Source organism: Sorex fumeus, unplaced genomic scaffold (assembly GCF_029834395.1).
Source record: "Sorex fumeus unplaced genomic scaffold, SorFum_2.1 ptg000011l, whole genome shotgun sequence".
Lineage (NCBI taxonomy): Eukaryota > Metazoa > Chordata > Mammalia > Eulipotyphla > Soricidae > Sorex > Sorex fumeus.
The window spans coordinates 2,167,686-2,173,469 of NW_026606068.1; the positions used below are offsets into that span (position 1 = coordinate 2,167,686).

Sequence of the window (5,784 nt, forward strand, 5' to 3'; positions counted from 1 at the left end):
ATGATCTTTTGAATTTCATTGGTTTCTATATTGATATCCCCTTTTTTATTTCTGATTCGTTTTAATAGGGTTCTATCTCTCTCTTTCTTTGTGAGTCTTGCTAGTGGTTTATCAATCTTGTTTATTTTCTCAAAGAACCAGCTCTTGTTTTCTCTGACCTTTCGAATTGTTTTTTGAGTTTCCATGTCGTTAATTTCTGCTCTAAATTTTATTATTTCTTCCCTTTGGCAAATTTGGGTTTCTTTTGTTGGTCTTTTTCTAAGATCTTGAGCTGTGAGGTTAGGTTATCTATGTAGGCCCTTTCTTCCTTCCTTAGGAATGCTTGCAAAGCTATAAATTTTCCTCTTTACATGGCTTTAGTTGCATCCCATAGGTTCTCGTAGCTCGTGTCTTCATTCGCATTTGTTTCCAGGTATCTTGTGATTTCATCCTTGACTTCCTTCCTGACCCACTCATTTTTTCACATTGAGTTGTTTAGTTTCCAGGAGTTTGATTTGTTTTTTGGTGTCTTTGTGTGATTCACTTCTATCTTCAGCGCATTGTGGTCTGAAAAGATTGTTCATACTGCTTCTCTCTTCCTTATTATATTGAGGTGTGTTTTGTGGCCTAGCACGTAGTCTATTTTGGAAAATGTTTTGTGTGCAATGGAGAAGAATGTGTATTTTTTTTCTTTTTGGAGTGTAAATCCCTCTATAGGTCTATTAGCCCTATCTCTTCTAGTTCTTCCTTCAAAGACAATGTTTCCTTTCTTAATTTTGTTCTTATTGATCTATCCAGAAGTGATAAGGTGATGTTGAAGTCTCCAAGTACTATTGTGTTGCCAGAAATGTCCTCCTTAAAATCAGTTAGCAGTTGTTTTAAGTATTTAACTGTTCCCTCATTCGGTGCGTATACATTTAAGAGTGTGATTTCTTCCTGTTGCATGTATCCCTTGATAAATAGAAAATGACCTTCACTGTTCCTTCTAATCTTTTTCAACCTGAAATCAGATAGTAGTATGGCCACCCCAGATTTTTTGAGGGAGCTGTTTTCTTCTTTTACTTTCCTGCTTGCAGTATTATGTCTCTATCCACGGCATCCATCATTCTATTATATATGCCTTGGAGTGTTTTTATTAGGGTCTCTTTTAACTGGCACCCTTCTGGCTCCTTGGATCTGGATTCTTTAACTCTGAAAACTTTTCAGCAATGATTTCTTTGACTGTGGCTTTCTCATTGTGGTCGCCTCCATGTCCTTCTGGTACTCCAATGATTCTAATGTTGTTCCTCTGGCACCATCCCCTAGGTCTCTGATTCTCCTTAGAGCTATTTTGAGGCCTTTTCCCATTGTTTGTTGTTCTCTAAGAGATTTCTGTTGCTCATCTTCAAACTCACTGTTCCTATCTTCAGCTGTATTCATTCTACTGCTGAGGGCACCCACTGAGTTTTTAATTTCGTCTACCAAATCCCTTATTTGTGACACTTCTTTTTGTAGCTTTTTTTATTTCTGCTATCATTTTTTCCTGTATTTTCTCAACAATCCATTCCACTGTTTCTTTCTTTTCTTTCTTTAATTTTCTGGATGTCTCCTCCATTGATTTTTTGAGTAATTCCTTGAACATCCTCAGCATTTCATCTCAGAAAACTTATCAGAGAGAGCATATTTGTGGATAACCCGGTTGAGGATTCGAGACTCTTTTCTTCGTCCTCTCTGTGGAGATTTGTGCTGTTTCTTCATGCTGTTGTTGTTGTCTAGAGGTAAAACTTTGGAATTAACTAGCACTGTTCCCTCTTATCATGGGAAAGGATTCTGAATAAGGTCGCGCAATGGTGGTCAAACTTCTCCCTTTCTAGAATCTGACCTTCCTTCTCAGGAATTATTCTGTGACTTATGACAAGCATCTAGTGAAGTGTTGGAGGAGGTGCCCTTTAATATTGGGCTCAAACAGCTTCTTCTGTACTGGTCTTTTGTTAGAATTGGAGTAGACCAGTGCTTGCTTCAGCAGCACATATACTAAAATTGGAATGATACAGAGTAGATTAGCATGGCCCCTGCGCAAGGATGACACGCAAATTCATGAAGCGTTCCATACTTTTACAACTGTACCTCATGGTGTCTAATGAAAATAATAAAAAAAAAAAAATTGGAGTAGACCAGAGGATTATTGTTGTATTGTAGTTGAGACAGCCAGGATTTTTCCCCCCAGAATTAGGTGATAAAGGCTGGGATATGAGTCGAGAGTGCTGGAGCGGAGGGCAGGGTCCTGAAGAGGTGGGTGGGAGGTCCGGTCGAACTCGAACAGGTGTTCCCCAAAGTCTCCTCTGGCTGCCCGGCAGTGGGGGCCCAGCACTGCGGGAAATGAGGCACACATATGGGGTGTGGGAAAGGGACGTGCTCCCAGGCTCCCCAATGAACCTTCAGCCTAAATTGTGTTATTTTGGAGAAGTCGATAGTAATTTCAAAGACTGCAGGTCAATAAAGTTATTAAGTAAATCCTTAATTCTGGGGGGGGGGGGGTTATTTTTGTTTATACACAACGGTGCTCAGAGTTAATTCCTGATTCTACGCTCCAGAGATCTCTACTGAGGTGCTTGGAGACCATTTGTGGTACTGAGGATTGAACCCAGACCAGCAATATGCAAAGCCTTAACTACCTGTACTATATCTCTGCCCAAATTTTAATAATTATAATTAATATATTAGTCCATTTTCTCTGTTGTTTGATGTATTTGTTTCTTGCATTATCATAAGTCTACATACTGAGACATAGATATATTCAGTAAATGTTTATTGAATTGAAAACCATTTTTCTTTCATTTCTCAATGACTTCAGACAGGTTTTAAATAACATTTCAGAAGCTTTAGTGTACATGGTACAAAATTGTGGCTTATCTGTTTAAATGACTTACCATACGTCCAATATCCTCTTTTCCTGACTGCCTCATTCTGATCTATTTCCCATCATCAGAAATAATAGATTCATAAGTTATGTATCTGCTATCTAGAGATGAGCTTTTATTTTTATCTGTAGCTAGCTGACAGAGAAGATACAACAGTGTTCTTAGACATGAGGAAGCGCACAATAACAGAATTTTGAAAAATGAGGACATTATCCACACATACTAGATAAAAATGTCAGCCAGAGTGATTGGAAAGCAATCAGTTCTGTAACCATCTTTCTCTAATCTTTCTATATGCAAAGATAATGTAGCTAACTGGTCACCTGTAATGTGATTCTGAGTTGCTTTCCATGCTCAGAACTACTTCAAAATGACCCTTTCTAGTTCTGTAAAATGTCGGAACAAGTAGGAGTAATAGAAAAGTACTTCAATGATGTTGTTTTTTTCAAATCACATTATAAAATATATTATTTTAAATTTTTACAGATTAATGTTAGAAGCATAAAAACGTTAATACATCCTTCTTTTCGCATACAATTACTTTATCTTCTACATTAATCTTAGAGATATAGCCTGTTTCAGCAAAGACTATCACTGTCACTCTCCTCCCATTGTTCATCGATTTGTTCGAGCAGGCCCAGTAACGTCTCCATTGTGACCATTGTTACTGTGTTTGGCATATCGAATACATCACGGGTAGCTTGCCAGGCTTTACCGAGCGGGCAAGATACTTTCTGTAGCTTGCTAGGCTCTCCGAGAGGGGCGAAGGAATTGAACTCAGGTCGGCCATGTTGGCTGCTTGCAAGGCAAACGCCTTACCTGCTGTGCTATCACTCCAGCCCAGCAAAGACTATAAATGTCCTACTTGATTTTTCTTGTAGTTTTCTCTTTTTTTCAATTTATAAAGCCATGAACTAGTGAACATTAAGGAATCTATCATCTCTTGAAATACTGATAAATGTCTAAATTTGAGAAAAAATTATATTTATGAAATCAAAGTAAAAAACAAGTATTCTTAGACTTCATATAATTTAGATATATTATCTTTATAGAGACAAACAGGTAGAAAAGAACCATGTTACTTTTTATAATGAGCTGGAAAAATAACATTTGAAATGTTTGTTAACTCTTAAAATAAAGTTCATTCATTTCATTGTATTTCCAAGTTGGAAACAAATACCTTAAATATGTTCTATTTTTCATCTATCCAAAGAATATTTATGTATGCATTCTATCACCTTTTAGAGGTATTTATCTATGCTTCAAGATGTCAGACTGTCAGACATGCATTTTTAAAAGTATCTAGGAACACCAAAGTTGCTTTAGATAACTCATCATTTTACTAAGTTAAAGTAAATTAAAAAATCAACAGAGATTGTCTAAGATTTTAACATTATTTTCCCAATAGAGGGAAGTATAAAATTTTCCAATTTCAATATTAAAAATATGGCCATGTAGAGAGAGTACAGCAGATACCATAGAGCATTTGCCTTGCATGTGGCCAACCCATGTTTGATATTCAGTACCCGATATGGTCCCCTGAGTCCTGCAAGAAGTGCTTCCTGAACTCAGTAAGGAGTAAGCTCTAAACTCTGCCTGTTGTGGTCCACAAAAGAAAGGCATAATCTCAGATACGGTAATGATTTTATCATATGTATTGAACTTAATTATATTTTTAAAGTTTTTGTTTCTTTCATATCTGTATCACATAATAATTCATTAATAATCTCAGTGCTACACGATTTATATCACATGTATTTGTTTACTTTGCCTCAAAAAATGTTAAGCATTTGAAAATTTCTCAGACCCACAGATCTAACTAATCTAAATGTGTCCAGTCCCAGAAAACTTAGTGCTTCACTAAATTGATAAGCTCTGGGTATTTAGAAATATTTTTAGTACTTTGAAATAAGTTCATTTTTCATCATTTTCCTCTACCTAAGTCTGTGTTCTGGAACCATTTGGAATGAGTCCATCTCCTTTTCTGAAACACACACCTATAAATATTGCTGCAATTATTAGAATAAAGATCGGAACTGACATTTGTGGGTTCTAAATGTCGTCATGCCACATTTTGTCATTTTCATGGGACTTCTGAAACCCAAGCCCTGAGCATATTGAGAGTAACTTTCTACAATTTAATGGTCCCGTTTATTTCTTGATTTTTGTTCTGAGTTCAAACAAATGCCTCAGACCGAAGAGGATGTCTTTAAAGTGGGAAACTTCCCCCACAGATGTTTCTTGGGGGCAGCTGCAAATCTGGGACTGTGTTCCTCAGTAAAATAGTCCAAAGCATCCTTTCCCTTCCCACCATGTCCTCTTGTGCAACATGATTTTCCATCCCTGTTGAGTGCCCTAATAACACTGCCCTTATCTAATGAGAACTGTCCCTGGAGGCAGACATGAATCTTGCTTGCTTTCAAGAGTCGTATTATTTGTCCTTGGCTACAGAAATAGTGATGATCTCTCCCTGTGTAATTTAGCATCCTCCTCTTTGAACATTTGTAAGAATTACTCTGGGGGAGTAAAAGCTGAGTAACAGCATTTCACTGCTTAGCCAGAAGGATTTAATTCTCATATCACAACCCTTCTCCACCATATCTATTTTTCAAACTGTTACCAAATTTCTCACAAATGTGTTATTTCCCTTGTACTGGTATCCTGTAATTTTCAGAGTAAATAGATGACCTGGAAAACCTACTGAATTCTACTTCCCACCGTTTTTTGCATTTTTTTCACCCTGGATAATCAACTTAGAACCCCAACCACACTGAGCAACAGATTTCCCAAAGTTGGACATTCTTTCTGGCCCCTGAGACTTAATGCTGGCTCTGCCCTTCCCTAAAATGCCTTCCAATCTCTCCCTTCTCCAGCTTTATAAGTGTCCATCAGTAGTTGTCACCTG

At 37.2% G+C, this 5,784-nt stretch overlaps 1 non-coding gene across 1 annotated transcript; it reads left to right on the forward strand.

Annotated features, from left to right (window-relative positions):
- The first annotated feature begins 1,968 nt into the window (after positions 1–1,968).
- On the forward strand, positions 1,969–2,075 carry LOC130020396 (U6 spliceosomal RNA). Its single transcript, XR_008792002.1, has one exon. It is a non-coding gene; the product is annotated as a U6 spliceosomal RNA (small nuclear RNA).
- Positions 2,076–5,784: the final 3,709 nt, after the last annotated feature.